Genomic DNA, 15,901 nt, shown 5'->3' with positions numbered 1-15,901 from the left:
GCCTGCTTCCCCCAGCTGGTCACAGCTCAGGCAATTGAGGAAAACTTTACCCCTGACTTCCCGAGCCCAGCCTCCACCCCACCCCTGCCCACCCCCCACACACACACCAGATTGTTGGGAACTGACAAGATAGAAATATCATGTTCTGTCTCTTTCAAAACACTCTAGAAAGGCCTCAGGACATTTGTTCTCTTTCTGCCTGATTTTTTTCTGCGCCGGTTTTCATGCATACCTTTCTCGTTAAATTTCAAAAAGAAAAACTGCTTTTTTATTTAACTTTTTACTGGCCAAACAGGTCGCTTAAAATGTAAGATCACTTGGTCAATGGTGACTAGGTTCCTATAACGTTATTCTTCATCAATATTGAAAACACAGTCACGTATTTTGTTTCATTTCTACTGTAGAAATAGGGATCACCAGTGCAGTTTTACCCACGGAGAGACTTTGGTCCAGAGAAATTGGGACTTGCCCAGCAGCGTGTAGGTAGTTGAGTGACAGACAGCAATCTTGTCTTCACTCCTGTCTCTTTTCAGTAGAGTGGTGACTCCACTTTCTAAACCAAAACCCAGCCTGCGTATCCTGGCAAAAGATCTGATGAGAGGAAGGAAGCTCAGCCCTTGGAACGCTCCTGGATGATTGGGAAGTAGCCACAGCGCCCTATACAACACACCACTGTGTTGCTGACCCCTGTTTATGTCCATCCCTGAGCATCGAATCTGGTTCAACAAATGTTGATAAGCAATGGCCCCGGTGCCTGCCTCCGGGTCACAGGTCAGGGCGTGGTGCAGACCGTCTGCCGGGCAGTGCTGAAGGCATCCAGAGAGGGGGCTGGGGGAGGAGGTTCTACGTGGGAAGGCTCTCCACAGGAACAGGGCGTCACACTTGGGCTTAGCTCGGAGTGGGGACTGGCTTGAGGGAGAGGTTTCAGAGCCGCACGTTCCCCCAGGCAGGGAAGGAGTGCACGCTTACAGTAAAACTACAGTAGCAGAGCAGGGGGTGAAGCACAGGCTGGGGAACTGGATTATCTGGATGTGAGTCCTGGTTCTAACACCCAATAGCTCTGTGTCCCAGGGTCACTCAGTTCATCCCTGTGACCTCAGTTTTCTGACACATAAAATGGGAAAAAGGTGACGCCTCCCTCCTGGAGTCGTCTTATGGTTTAAATGAGATAATACACGTGCAGTCTTTGCCTTCATCTAAGTGCTCAGTAAATACTATTTAATCATCTTGTGCCTGGCTCCATGGGAGATGCTGAGAATACAGATAAGAGGAGCCTCTCTTTCTGATCACATCTTGTGGTTTGTTGTGTGCAACTAACTGTACGCAGTGTGGTAAGTGTTGTGGAATCGCAGAGGGGGATCTGCTAAATCTGGGAGATTCTGGATGGGTCATTCTGGGCAGCCTGTTGGGGGAGACGGGGAGAAGTTTCACAGTAGAGGCCCTGTGTATAGGGAGGTGGCAGAGAACAAAGCTCCACAGATTTAATTTTGAGTACACACTTCATCTCCCCTAGATGCACAGCATAACTGTGTTAGTCTGCTCAGGCTGCCATAACAAAACATCACAGCGTGCATGGCTTAAATGACAAAAACTTGTTTTCTTGTAGTTAGGGAGGCTGGAAGTCCAAGGTCAGGGCTAGGCCGCTCTCCTTGGCTTGCAGTTGGTCTCCTTCTTGCTGTGTGTTCCCATGGCTGTCTCACTGTGTGCCTGTACCTCTGGTGTCTCCCTGCATGTCCAAATTTCTTCTTATAGGGACACCAGTTTGATTGGATTAGGCTCCACCCTAAGGACCTCTTTTGAACTTCATCACCTCTTTAAGGGCCCTATCTCCAAATCCAGCCACCTTCTGAGATACAGGGCTTCAGCATACAAATTAAGGGGAATACCATTCACCCTGTAATAATGAGCCTGCTTCTTGAAGCCTTATTTCCTCATCTATAAAATGGAGGCAATACTTAACAAGGAGAACCATTGTAGTAACTATAAAAAGAACAAATGAAACACCTAGGCCAGTTTCTGGCCCTTAGAAGGTGCCTAACAGGCAGTGGTGGTTCTTGTTAGCACTTCAGGCCAAGCCTCAGATGAACATGGGGTTCCCTGAAGAATCCACATTCCACATAGTCACAGAAGAACTGGCCTCCATTATGCCACAGATTTCCCCAGAGGACAAAGGGGCCCTCCATGTTTCTACTGTCTTGGTTCTGGCAGATGAACCCAGCATCAGATAAGTCAAGTAGCTGGCACCATCAGCGCTACAGATACTGCGTTCTCTCTGTCTAGTTATTGTGGAGTAGAGTGAGAATGCCCATCTCTTCCACCTCAGCCGAGAACCAACATGCAGCAGATAGACCCTGGTTCTGCTCCTGGGGCAGCTGCTTCATGCTCTGTGGAGCTGTCTCTGGGTACCTGTGCCCTGCAAATCTGGAAAACATTATCATTCTAATCTAACATACTCATTACATGTGGAGATAGATAGATAGATAGATAGATAGATAGATAGATAGATAGATAGATAGATAGATATAGAATAAATGAAGATATATATACTACTTTGAAAAACCTCAAACTTACAGAGAAGTTGCATGTACAGTCCAAATAATTTTGTACTATATTTTCCCTGAACTCTTTGAGAATAAGCTCCCAGGATGATGCCTCATCTTCCCCCAAATACTTTAGTGTACATTTCTCATGAGCAAGGACATTCTCCTATACAACCAGAAAATCAGGAAATTAACATTGATTCATGACTATTATCCAATCCTCAGACCCCAGTACATTTTCATCAGTTCCCATTGCATCCTCAGGCCAATTCTAGTTTTTGTCCATCATCCCAATAATAGCCTTTCTAGTGAAAGAGTATTCTAGAATCAAGAGTTGCACTTAGTCAGCACCTCTCCTTAGTCTGCTCCAATATGGAACTCTTCCTTGGTATTTCCTTCAGTTTCACGACCTTGACACTCAAAAAATACAGGCTAATTATTCTGTAGAATGTTCCTCACTTTGGGTTTGTCAGTGTTCTCACCCTTAGATTCAAATTCTACAACTTTGGCAAGAATATCACAGAAATGATGCTGTATGTACCCTTAGAAATGGTAGAAATGGTTAAAATGGTAAATTTCATATTATGCATATTTTACCACAATTAAGAATAACAACCAAGAAATGCCAATAAAGCCTGACTGCTTTTCCTTAACAAAGTGATTCTGGGACAAATGGTTAGGAGAATTGTAGAAGGAAAAAAAATCTTATAGTTTTAAAAAATTGAAGTAGAGTCAGTTTATAATACATCAATTATTTCTGATGTACAGTGTAGTATTTCAGTCATACATGTATATACATGTATTTGTTTTCATATTCTTTTTCATTATAGGTTACTACAAGATATTGATATTTTTCCCTGTGCTATACAGAAGAAATTTGTTTATCTATTTTATATATATACTAGTCAATATTTGCAAATCTCAAACTCTCAATTTATCCCGTCCCACCCCTTTCCACCCTGCCACCCACTGGTAACCATAAGATTGTTTACTGTGTCTCTGAGTCTGTTTCTGTTTTGTAGGTAAGTTCATTAGTGTCTTCTTTTCTCTCTTTTTAGATTTCACATATGAGTGATATCATATGGTATTTTCTTTTTCTTTCTGGCTTACCTCACTTAGAATGATGATCTCCAGGTCCATCCATGTTGCTGCAAATGGCATTATTGTATTCTTTTTTATGGCTGAGTAGTATTCTGTTGTATAAATATACCACAGCTTCTTTATCCAGTCATCTGTCGGTGGACATTTAGGGTGTTTCCATGTCTTGGCTATTGTAAATAGTGCTGTTGTGAACATTGGGGTGCATGTAACTTTTCAAACTAGACATCCTTTGAGATATATGCTCAGGAGTGGGATTGATGGATCATGTGGTGAGTCTATTATTAGTTTTTTGAGGAATCTCCATACTGTGTTCCGTAACGGCTGCACCAAACTGCATTCCCACCAATAGTGTAAGAGGGTTCCCTTTAATTCACACCCTCTCCAGCATTTATTATTTGTATACTTTTGAAAGATGGCCATTCTGACTGGTGTGAGGTGATACCTTATTGTAGTTCTGATAATTAGTGATATTGAGCATTTTTTCATGTGCCTATTGGTCATTTATATGTCTTCATTGGAGAATTGCTTGTTTAGATGTTCTGCCCATTTTTGGATTGGGTTGTTTGTTTGTTTGTTATTTAAGTTGTATGAACTGTTTATATTTTCTGGAAATTAAACCTTTGTCAGTCACATCATTTGCAAGTAGAAAATCCTATAGTTAATAGAGAAATTTTCCATATCTCAGAGTTTCCTAGAAATATTAGAGAACTAAATTTCAATACTAAAATTTTAATGCAAAGCTCTTCTCTGGGAAAATAAATACATAAAATAAATCTTGGTCAGAACTTGGGTACGCTCTCAAAAACTTGGATGAGACATTCTCTGCTAAATCACAAAGAACTTACAACTCTACCAATGATATCAGGAGATTGTCTCCTAAAACAAATGAGATCAATATGGTATGGAAGATCCAGAAATGAAAGAGACATTGTGAGATATGTTTGATTATTCAGTTGTGTGTGTGTGCACATGTGTGCACATGCGTGCTCTTGAACTATTTTAAGCATGTAGTTCTTGACTAGTGGCAGGTGAGCCAAGGCATATGAGAAGGACACTGATGGTCCCTTCTGCACTGAAAGGTGGGGAAACAGACCCAGCACAAGGTTGACTCTGAACTCTGCTGTTAGAAGCATCCTCCTAACTTCTGGTTCTGGGACAGGAAGAAAAGAGGAACTGGAGCAAGAAGGGCTTTTCCTCCCTCTTTCCTGAATATCTGACCAGGAGGCCAGCTCTGACCGCCCGCGGGGTGGCCCTGCCTTTCATAGCTTCCTCCTCCTCTAAGCTCACAGGTTCATGTCATCTCCTCGGGGGCCTCAATTTCCTTACATGTAAAATTAGAACAATAATGAAATACTAGAGGACCATGATGCGTTATAAACCATAAAAACACTCATGGGTTTTTATTTATTTGTATTCTACTTCATTCCACAGAGGAACATTCTTCATTGTGGCTACAACCAGAAAATACAAATTAGAACAGAGGTCACACACTAACACTGCCCGTTTCTGGCCAGCATGGTGTTTTTAATGTTTCATATTTGCCACCAACACCTAAAAGTCAGGAGATTTCATATAAAATCCAAATTTCAAATTCTGTTAAAATGTAGGAAAATCTAGCCACACTGGTTTCACATTCATTCATTAACTCACTCACTCCACAGATGTGGGTTGGGGGACAGTTCTGTGCCAGGCACTGCTCTGGGTGCTGGTGAACAGATAAAAAAGATAATTACAGAAAATGATCAAGGCTATGAATAAGCAGGTCTAGGGGACAGAGATTGGTTATGGGATCAGGGGATGATGCTTTTTGAGTAGAATCACCAGGGAAGACTTTAACCTCTGTTAACCACAGTCTGCACCAAGCCCTATTACCCCACTTGCTTCAGTTATTTACTGCTACCTGTCTGGCAATTGGAGGCATCTGAGGTTGTGAACACTGCGATAAAATGATGGGAAATATCATCAAGAATTTAAATGAGAAACAAGGGAAGTATAAGTAAGATTAGGATGATAAGACCAGAGGAATTAAGACTCAAGTGCGGATTCCGTAAGAGCCTTTTTCATTGGTCGAGTTGGGCATCAGCTTTAACTCTGAGCTTCCCAGCAACCAGAGCAGAAGGGAGATATGCCCAATGACATCATTCTCACGTTCAGAAAGGAAGAAAGCAAGCCATTCCTTTACAGGTAGAAAGGTTTCCTCATCTAAACTTGGAGTAGAAATTGACCGTGTTAGGCTTTATAAAGGGAAATGTGACTGATACAGTGATTAAAATCCTCACTAACACATGCACAAAAGTTGGTATTTCCCACTGATTCAGTCATTCATTCAAAACACATTTATTGGGACACTGACATAAGCACTAATGATGCCAAAATGCCTGTTTCCTTTCTTTTTTTTCTTTCTCTTTTCTTTTCTTTTCCTTTCCTTTCCTTTCCTTTCCTTTCCTTTCCTTTCCTTTCCTTTCCTTTCCTTTCCTTTCCTTTCCTTTCCTTTCCTTTCCTTTTCTTTTCTTTTCCTTTTCTTTTCCTTTTCTTTTCTTCTTTCTTTTTCCCTACTGTCCGTAGATAGATGAGTGCATAGTTCTTCTAAACTAAACTCAGTGAAGGTAGTTATGTGAGACATCAAGAAAGAGACATGCAGACCTCTTGCCCCTGCTGACCTCAGTTCACAGAGTGTCAGAAGAAAGGACAGAATGCCTGTCACTCAAACTCTCTTCCTTCCATAAGTCTATCTTTTCTCAGCTGGTTAGATAGAAAATAAAGAGTAGAATTAATGGTTCTTTGTCACATTCCTCAGTGACAGCCACTCCCGTTACTAAAAGGCAATTTCTCTGGCCCTTGAACTCTTTGATTTAAGTAGATAAATCTCTTCCCTTTTCGGGACTAGCCCAATGGGGAAACGCTGATGGTTACACCCGCTGACTTCTTAATACTGAGAACAGCCCACCCTAGTGAAGGAAATTCCTAAATCTATTCATTCACCCCTTGGACAGGAAGATGCTGCCATACTCCTGGGGTGGCCACCAAACGCTGGGAAATCTAGCCTGTCTTTTGGAATGTTCCTAGGGAGCTCTGTCATGGCTCCAGTGTCCAAAGCTTTCTAAGAGTTCCCTTGCCAAGGGAGCCTGAAGGATTTTTGCTTTGTGTTAGCTCCATGGTGTATCCCCAAGTACAGAGCAAATCTATGCTTTTAAATATGTCTCCTGCCCCATGAGAAAACACACAGGCGGAAGTACAGTTAAGCTAAATTTTCAGCCCTTATTTTTGGCCCAGGGGCTGCCTGCCTGAGTTCTTATCGCCCAGATTATCTCCTGGCGCACTGGTGATTTTGTGGACTTGATCACCTGCAGCTGGCAAGAATCAGGGCATTGTCTGAGGGCCAGGGCCAAGCATTGCCTCTCCCTCACTCTTTTGAAGATGGAGAAGAGCGTTTTGACTGTGCTGCGTGTAATCCTTACCCAGACTTCCTCCACTCCATTGCCACACCTCTCTGTTACTCTAAATACCCTCTTTGAGCCAACCTCACAGAACTGGTTCTCTGAGTTTGCAACAGTGACCTTCCAGAAACACCCTGAGCTCAGTCTGGCACGAGCCTCAGAGTCTCTGCTTGGCCATCTGTCAAAGAGGCCCTTCTGGTGCTGAAGTAACCGATCCCACCCGAGATGTCCTCCAGGTCACCTGACATGGAATCCCGCTCCGTCCTGGAACAGGACAGCCCTAGAGTTCCCCAGGCTTTACTACAAGAGTCCTGGCTAGTGCTGTGTTTTCTGACAGACTTCATTGTATAAACTTCTTTCCAAGGACCATAAACAAATACATAGGCTTATACCTACATGTGTGCATAAACACCTCAATATAGACTACATTGTTTTCTCTTAGCTCACTTTTAATTTGCCTTCTTTATCACTAAAGTGAAATTCTAAACAGTGAGTTCAACATACCTTTTGGGCTTTATTCCTGAAGAGTGAGGCTTATCATTGTTAAGACTTTTAATGTTTTGTAGACTAATAAAAAGTTGTCACCAGCTGGCACTGAGTGGCTAGGAAATATCTGGAAAAGGTGCCTTGTGTTCAGCAGGTACTCAGTTCATGGAATAATAATAGTCACTGAGTTCTTCTCATGTGCAGATACTGTCAATCTCTTTACAAGACTTAGCTTATATTGTTTAATTCTCATGATTCTGAGAAGTACTATTGTAATTTCCACTTTTTAGGTGGAAAAACTGAGGTTTAAAGAGGTTAAGTCACTTGTCCAAAGTCACCAAGCAGCAAGACTGGGTTTGAAACCAGGTCTGCTACTCATCCAAGCTCTTAACAGGATGGAGGAGGGCAGGGAGGGAGGCGGTGAGAGGGTGAGAGGTCTTGGGCAGCCTGCCCTTCACATCCCCTCAAGCTTCCTGACCAGCCCTCTATGTCCATACTGTGGTGACTGTCTGCTTAGTGCACAAAGAACTGCTCTTTCAGAATTGGCATCCATCACACTCTCCATGCACTCGGTTGACATCTGATTAAATGATCGAGATCCAGGTTTCCCAGCCTCGCCAACACCAGCACTCAGGGCTGGATGATTCTTGGCTGTGGGAGCTGTCTTGTGCAGTGCAGGATACGTAGCAGCATCCCCAGCTACTGCCCACTAGACGCCACTGACACCTCCCAAGTTTTGACTATTAACAATGTCTCCAGATGTTGCCAGATGCCCCCTGGAGAGCAAAACCCCCCTGTATGGAGAAGCACTGCACCAGACATTATGACAGACAAGAGATGAGAGGAGATAAGAGTTCCTCGGAGGGGATGCTGAAATTCCCCAGAGAGTAAGAGCTTCTGTGGGTGTGGCTGGGAGGCCTCTGGGAATTCTTCAGACAAAGCAACCCTCTCAGTCACTGCACCATTCTGACCTCAAACTAATTGAAAAAAGCCAAGACTCTGACCACCCAAAGGAAGTCTCAGGCCCTGTAGGCTTGCAGATGTGTGGAGCAAGGGGGTTCCTCCAAAAGGCCCCAAGGGCTGTGATTGACCCTCCCCATGTCACCATTTAGGTAGGAAATTTGTATCTCTCTGGGAAATGGTCCTTTCTTCCATAGCCATCTCTGTAGTGTTCATCTGACCCCAATCATCAATGGCTAAAGAGTAATTATGGCAGATATGACTTTAGGGGGCATGGGGTACATGAGAAGTGTCCAAGCTGTCTGGTCTCTCATGGTCTTTCACAAGCTGGCCAGTGGGCCAGGAGAGCCCTTTGTGTCAGGCCCCACACTGGGCCCCCAATTTAAAATTTTGACATCATCTCCGATGTTATATACATGCTGAGTGTTTGCATATATTTAAACATACATAAATGTTTAAATATATACATTTAAAATGTACCATGTTTTTCGTATGTCTATTTTGCAATTTCTTTTATTTTTAATATTCCAAAAGCCTCAAAAAGCCCAGGCCCAACTTGACTTCTGGCATGGCCTGCTTTCATCATTATAAGGCAGAGCAAGGCACATAGGGAGTGTGACCTCCAGGGGCTAGAAACCCTGGGCCCCCAAATTGTTCCCCACGTGCTCTGATTAGTGCTAAAAATTCCATGAAAACTGTCTGTACAATGTCTTACATTTCAGGATAATTCTGTAAATAAAAAATATCCCTGGAAGAATGTATAATGACCCCCTCAAATCATGAGAAAATAGACAAGCCAATTTAAGAAATGATCAAAAGATTTAGAGTCACTTTGCCAAAAGAAGATATACAGGTAACAAATAAACACATGGAAAAGATGCTCAACATCAGTAGTCTTTAGGGAAAAGCAAATTCAAACCAGACACCATTACATACCTATTAGAATAAACCTAAAAAAAAAAATAACCATACCAAATATTGGAAAATATAAGTAGGAACTGGAATTGCTGGTGGGAAAAAAATGGTTCAACCCCTTAGTTGGGCAGTCTCTTAAAAAGTTGAGCATATACCTTCCATGTGATCCATCCATTGCACTCCTCAGCATTTATTGAGAAATGAAAGCTTATAACCATACAAAGACTTGTACACATATATTTATAACAGCTTTATTAGTCATCACTCCAAACTGGAAACAACCCAAATGCCCACCAACGGGGTAGACTATGGTACGCCCATACAATGGAATACTACTCAGCAGTCAAAAGGAATGAACTATTGATATACACAATATGAATGAATCGCAAAAGTATTATGCTGAGTGGAAAAAGCCAGACCCCCCCCAAAAAAATACTGTCTAATTCCATTTATTCTTTAAGATAAATGTGCATTGGCTAATTCTAGATTCTAGAAAACACAAATAATCTGTAGTTATAGAAAGCAGATTGATGGTTGCCTGGGGATGTGGTGGTGGAGGGAGGAGCCAGAGGAGGGATTACAAAGGAATATAAGGAAACTTTAGGGGGTGATAGACATGTTTATTAGTTTGATTGTGGTGATAGCTTCATGGGCATATCTGGGTGCCAAATCAGATTGTACATGTTAAATATGTGCATTGGGATGGAACTCGGGAGCTACGCTGCTGTGAGGGGGACAGAGGCGCAGTCATTAATTAAATCCCCTTGGGTGATTTTTCCACAGCCCTCTCCTCGGGCTGAGCACAGAGGCTGAAGCCATCGGTCTTGAGCACTGTCTGGTTAGTGTTACTGGAGTCAAGGGTGAGAAACTCACACTTCTGAGTGGGCGAAAGCCCTGCCGTGACACCCTCTCATACTGCCTGAAGGGCACCTTTTATCTGGGTGAGTCCTCATGAGGCCAGAAGAGATTAGCTCAAAATACATCAGATGTATTTGCATGGCTAAAAAACCCCTCCTTCTTAGAGAGGAGAGACAAGAGGGTGCCTCCCCACCAGAGCGGAGAAAGTGGCTGAGCAGCTTGGATCCCCTCCAGCATATTCAGGCCAAAAAACTGTGCAATGTCCCAGTGTTCACTGAGGAAATCAAAAGCACACACACACATGCAGCAGCAGCAGCAGCAGAGCTGAGACGCCTCCGAGGCTGGGGTCTGCAGGTGCAAGCTCCAATTAGAGCAGCCGGCCTTCCAGTACCTTTTCATCCCGAACAAGGGCTGGGCTTCAGCCCCCGCCAGGGATTGAGGAAGGTCCCGGAAGGACTGCCGACCAGACTGGAGGAAACAAAGACTGTCCAAATAAAAGCAGCTCATGTGAGTCGAACCTGAAACACTCCCTTCATTTTAAATACTCTTGTGAGAATTAACCAGTGCACATTTTGTGGAAAATCAGTCACTGGCCACGAGGAAACAAACCGCCTTCCAAGGCCCTCCATTTCCTCAGTGAAGTTGTCCTGGGGAGTTTTCTTTTACAAACCAGTGAGGCGCGGTATTTCTGTAAATGGCACGGTCTCATTGTTTGTTTCCACTGTTGACAACAGTTCCCCCTAAACTGATGTGTTTTTCAGGGTTACGGATGCAGAGTGATCCCTCTGTAACTGGTGGCTCTTGATCATCAGTACTGCATCAAGGCTTAAAACAAATCACTTGTGCCCCTTATTATTAGCAAATGTCTGTGTTTGATATGCTTGCCAATGATCTATCCTCAACAGAAAAACACTAAGACCACAGACTCATTTTCTCCACTCCTCTCCTTCTCCGTCCTAATGTCTCTTTTACTAATTTTTTAAAGAGATGGCTAGAAAGGACAAGAAGCTTATATAGAGCTCTGTGCTTCCTCTATAATCAAGTCAGCTTGTCCACAGCCAAGGAAACGTTCTAGGAAAAGGACATCTCTGCAGGAGGGCCACTTCCTGGTGGGCTCTCTGAGCTGCTTAGCCACTGTCACCACCCTCTGTCAGGGGCTGCTTCCTCCCTTTCCTAACAATCTCACTTGGTTTTTTTTAATATCTAAATATCCAAAGGAGTGCCAACAAAAGAATGTTAAAAACCTATATTCTCACCACTGCTGTCAAACTATTGTTCTGTGTTTCCTTCCAGATTTTGGTCCTTGGACATACATATTTATCTACTTAATATATGCGTGGATGTGTATGTATATGTGTGTATACATATATATAATTATTATTATTCCTCTGACTTGACTTCTCCACTGAGTTTGTAATCATGAGATATAAGTGAAGTTGCTGGTAAGTTAGCGACAGAAGAAATAGTCCTTTTGATACTTTAATATCCAGAAACAGTCCATTCTCACTAGTAAATAACTAGTGCTCCTAGGGGAAATACAGAATTAGGTTCCTATGTGCCTCTGGTTATAGCAGTTTCATTAGTTTATCTAACATAATCTTGTTTTATCTGTTTCTGTATAAAGACACCTTATTTAACATGTATCGTTTATTCATCAACATTGAACTCACTGCCAGCAGCGCTGCAAGTTGTGTATGAATAAATCTCATCTAACACACCTGTTTTCTCTGGAAGGCACATCACAGGCTTCTTACACATAGGAACACATGAGAATTATATTTGGGGGCTATTTTAAATGGTAAAATCACCAGCAACAAGCACAAAAATGCAAAAAAAAAAAAAAGTGGCACTGAGTAGGCTATGAAAAGGACACTTTTGTTCACAGTATGAGAACTGAAGCAAGAAGGCATTTGCCTTGTGTGACCTCAGCTGGGAGCACGTGCATCAGGCAACTCAAAATTTTCACTGCTCTGCAAATGATTATGACAGTGCCATGAGTCTAAATTTGGGCTTATAAATAAACTTTAGTGAGTAAGTAAATTTGCAAATATGGGATCCATGAATAATGAGGATTGATTGTACTTATGTTGTATTAATGCAGTATATTGTGAAGACAGGAGTTGAGTGGCCTTTCATATATGTCCCTTTGAAAATAATTTGTTGTTGATTGCTAAAAATGCTACCATGGTGTCTCCTTCCTATCATGATGAATCATTTCCTGCTAAAGTGGTGGTTTCAGGAGAACCTGGTGGAGCCTTCTGTCTTCCTTCCAAGATCATCTTCAAAAGTGTAGGTCTGTTTGAGTGGAGTCCACTTGGTTTGAAGTCAGGAGGTCTCAGTTTGAGTGATGCTTCAGGTCTCAGTCTCTATCAGCAGCCTGACCTTGAACAAGGCATACATTTCCTCACCTGTTAAAGGGGAAGTCCAGAGTTCATCCATTCTAAGACAGTCATTCTTTCACATCTTAACATATCTGAAACTGCATGGTCTTTTTATTTTGTTTTGTTTCGGTTCTACAATTGATGGTGTGTCGTGGTTTAATTGGCAGCACTCTGTTTTCTCTCCGGGTGGTACATAAAGATGTATATTCTACCCTTTGGCATCTTAGAGGTGATGAAATACAGAAATAATATTACCTACCTCATGGTATCTTAAGGACTGGGCAATGCTACAGCTTCCAAGTATCATTGTGAACAAGTAAACAGTGTGAAAGGATGTGTACAGTGCAAAGCACTTTCAAATTAAGGAATTATTATCATGATTGGGAGTATTTCGTTGCTCCTGGAATAGATCCATCTTTTATTTTTTAAGTTCCTTAGGAAATTTTATAAAACTTGCACCATGATCCCCTTTGACTCTATATTTTTCATGCAATTTTTGGTATAAGCAGATTCATTTAGTGGATCATGAAATGTTTATGTCATTGTAAAGAGATTCCAAAAAGAGTTTGAGAACTACTGCTTTGGGAAAAGCAAAACGCAAGCTCCTTGGGGGCCAAAGCAGTCCTTTCTTCATGCCTATGATGTTGCAACTGTGAGGCTGCATGGGACCTGATTGTTGGGATTCTCTTATTTGCGTTATGAGACTCTTTGCCAGTGGAAATTGGATTTCCTCTCATAAAACTGTGTTTGCGTATGGTCTGTTGTCTCAGTAGTAAAAGGAATGTGAAACAATTGAGGTAGTAATTCAGTCCTAAGTGATTAATACAACCCCAGATTCTTCCATGTAGGTCATCACCTCAATTGCTCTTTTTGGGGGGAAGTGTTGTTACTCAGATCCTGTGTACCAGAGAAAGCTGACCAAACAGATGTTTTAAACTACAGCCTTTGGCCATGTTTTCTTGTACATGTTTGTTTGTTCCTTGATATAAAGGAAAAATAAAAATCCAAGACATTTCTCTGGAGTCTAAATATGGACATATGGTGGGATGAGCTAACTGCATGCGTAGGGCTGAATGTCTGCCGAGGGTTTTCTCCCTCAGAGTAAAATATGGAGGTCGCTTTGTCTGCTGTCTTGTTGCCAAAGTACTTTTCCAAAGTGCCATTTTGTTAGGTGCCTGTGTGTGACTGTTTCAACACAACTAAATATGAGCATTACCATTTTCATGTTCCTAGTTTCAAAGCCTGGCCCTCGAAGGTGAAATGATTTGTGTAAGATCACAAGAGCAAGGAACAGAATCACCTTAACACCCAGATTCTGCCTCAAAGCCCTGCTTATTCTGTTCTAAGGGGCAACAAAGGGCCAAACAGTGTCCCCAAGATGTGGTTACAATAGCCCTGCCATCTGCTTTTCCTACCACCTTCTCCGAGGGGAAGTACAAACCCGGCTACTTTGTCCACGTTGTTGTCTTCTTACCACAGTGACGTGCATAAGCAGGTACTTGCTAATTTTCCTGAGATAGTGTTTTGTTTTCCCTCAAGCCTGGCATGGAGATATCCCTTTCACCCCACAACTCCTCCTCCTCCCTTAAATAAAAGGAGAGAGAAAAAGTAGTAGATGTGCGGTCTCCATGACGTTCCTCTTTGATTTCTGTCCTCGATAGCAGGTATTGTCCTTGGAAGTTATTACTTTTGAAGAGCTGGCCAATAATGATTAGCATCTCCTTTTCTTAAATGTAGTGCAAGAACACAGAGATTTTAATTGACCTGCCCAGAGTCACACAGGAATTAGCAGTGGACCCAGAAGAGGGGCCCAGGCTCTCATTCCCCTTCATTGGCCGTATCAGCCCACACTGCTGTTTTATGTACACTTAGTAAATATTTACAGCCCTAGATATCTTCCCCATCGCGGTTAGCACAAGCAGTACTTTCATATACATGCATGTGCATGCAAAGCAGATGTGAGAACTGTAAACCTGAACTAAACGGACACGATGCCCTGACAGTGAGAGTACTGGACTACAACCTAGGAGAGCCAAGATTAAGACTACTGCTTTGTCCTTTTCCATCTCTTGGTTGTTCTTTAATGTTCTGAACAGAGAATACACCTTTGACAACGAGACCTAAAATCTGCTCCTACACTGCACCTACCGTGCACTACTACTGAGAAAGGACAAGGAAAGTGTCCACTGCATTGCAACCCTCCCAAATTCATGATACCCTAAAACATCCTATGTTGGGAAAAGCAGTAAAAGATGTAAGGCAGCTGGTTTTTGTGTTGGATAGAATATTGATCAAATCATGCCCCTACTTCCCAGGAGACATTTTTCACATTAAATCATATATAACTTACACCAAGATATGGGTTCTACTTTTCTTAATAATAATATTGAAATACAGTTGACCCTGGAATGATGTGGAGGTTGGGGCACCGAAGTTGAAGATCCACATATAACTTATAGTCAGCTCTTGGTATCCATGGTTCCTCCATCTATACGGTTCACGTCCACAGATTCAACCAGCGTCCGATCATGTAGCACTGTGTTTACTATTGAAAAAAATTATGTAGGAATGGATTCATGGTATTCAAACCTGTGTTATTCAAGGGTCAGTTGTAATTGCAATATATTAACATTGAATGGACTCATTCGATTCTAATCACATATATTCTTTAATATCAGATACTCGAGGAAGGAGAACACCTATCTAAATGGAAGTTTATATTGTTTTAAATTAGATTCTTTTAAACTTTGTAGTAAGTTCTGTGACATAGCCTCAATTCAGACTAACTAAAGAAAAAGAGAGATTTCATTGACTTACGTAACTGGGAGGTCCCGAGGTGGGATCTGTCTCAAACAATCTCGGTGTTCTCTTCTCTCTCCACATCCAGCCTGCGTGTCTCTCCTGCTTCCAAGCACTGGTAGCATTCTATCCTCCTCACCCCCGGTGACAGGAAAGAGGGGTGGCGGGCTCATCCTAACTGCTTGTTTTAAAAGCAGGTGGAGGTGCTGTCCTTCTTCCTCTTATTCCAAAATGCTGGGGAAGGATTCTGATTGACTTGATGAACAAGCCATCCCTTGGACCAGTCCAATCCCCGTGACCAGAGAGAAGAGGACTGTGGTCAGTGGAGGCTGGGTCATTTGCCCACCCTCCCTGAGAGGGGTTAAGGTGAGTTGGTTGGGCAATGAGATGCCATGATCACAGCCCCACTAGGACCAGGGATTGG

At 42.5% G+C, this 15,901-nt stretch overlaps 1 protein-coding gene across 5 annotated transcripts in view; it reads left to right on the top strand.

The window, feature by feature from the left end:
- The window catches only part of LNX1 (ligand of numb-protein X 1), a 167,578-nt gene that overhangs the window by 406 nt on the left and 151,271 nt on the right, over nucleotides 1–15,901 (top strand). The window lies entirely within an intron of this gene.

Source organism: Camelus ferus, chromosome 2 (genome assembly GCF_009834535.1).
Source record: "Camelus ferus isolate YT-003-E chromosome 2, BCGSAC_Cfer_1.0, whole genome shotgun sequence".
Classification (NCBI taxonomy): domain Eukaryota; kingdom Metazoa; phylum Chordata; class Mammalia; order Artiodactyla; family Camelidae; genus Camelus; species Camelus ferus.
The sequence above is the reverse complement of the archived record's forward strand: the minus strand, read 5'-3'. Positions and strand labels throughout refer to the sequence as shown.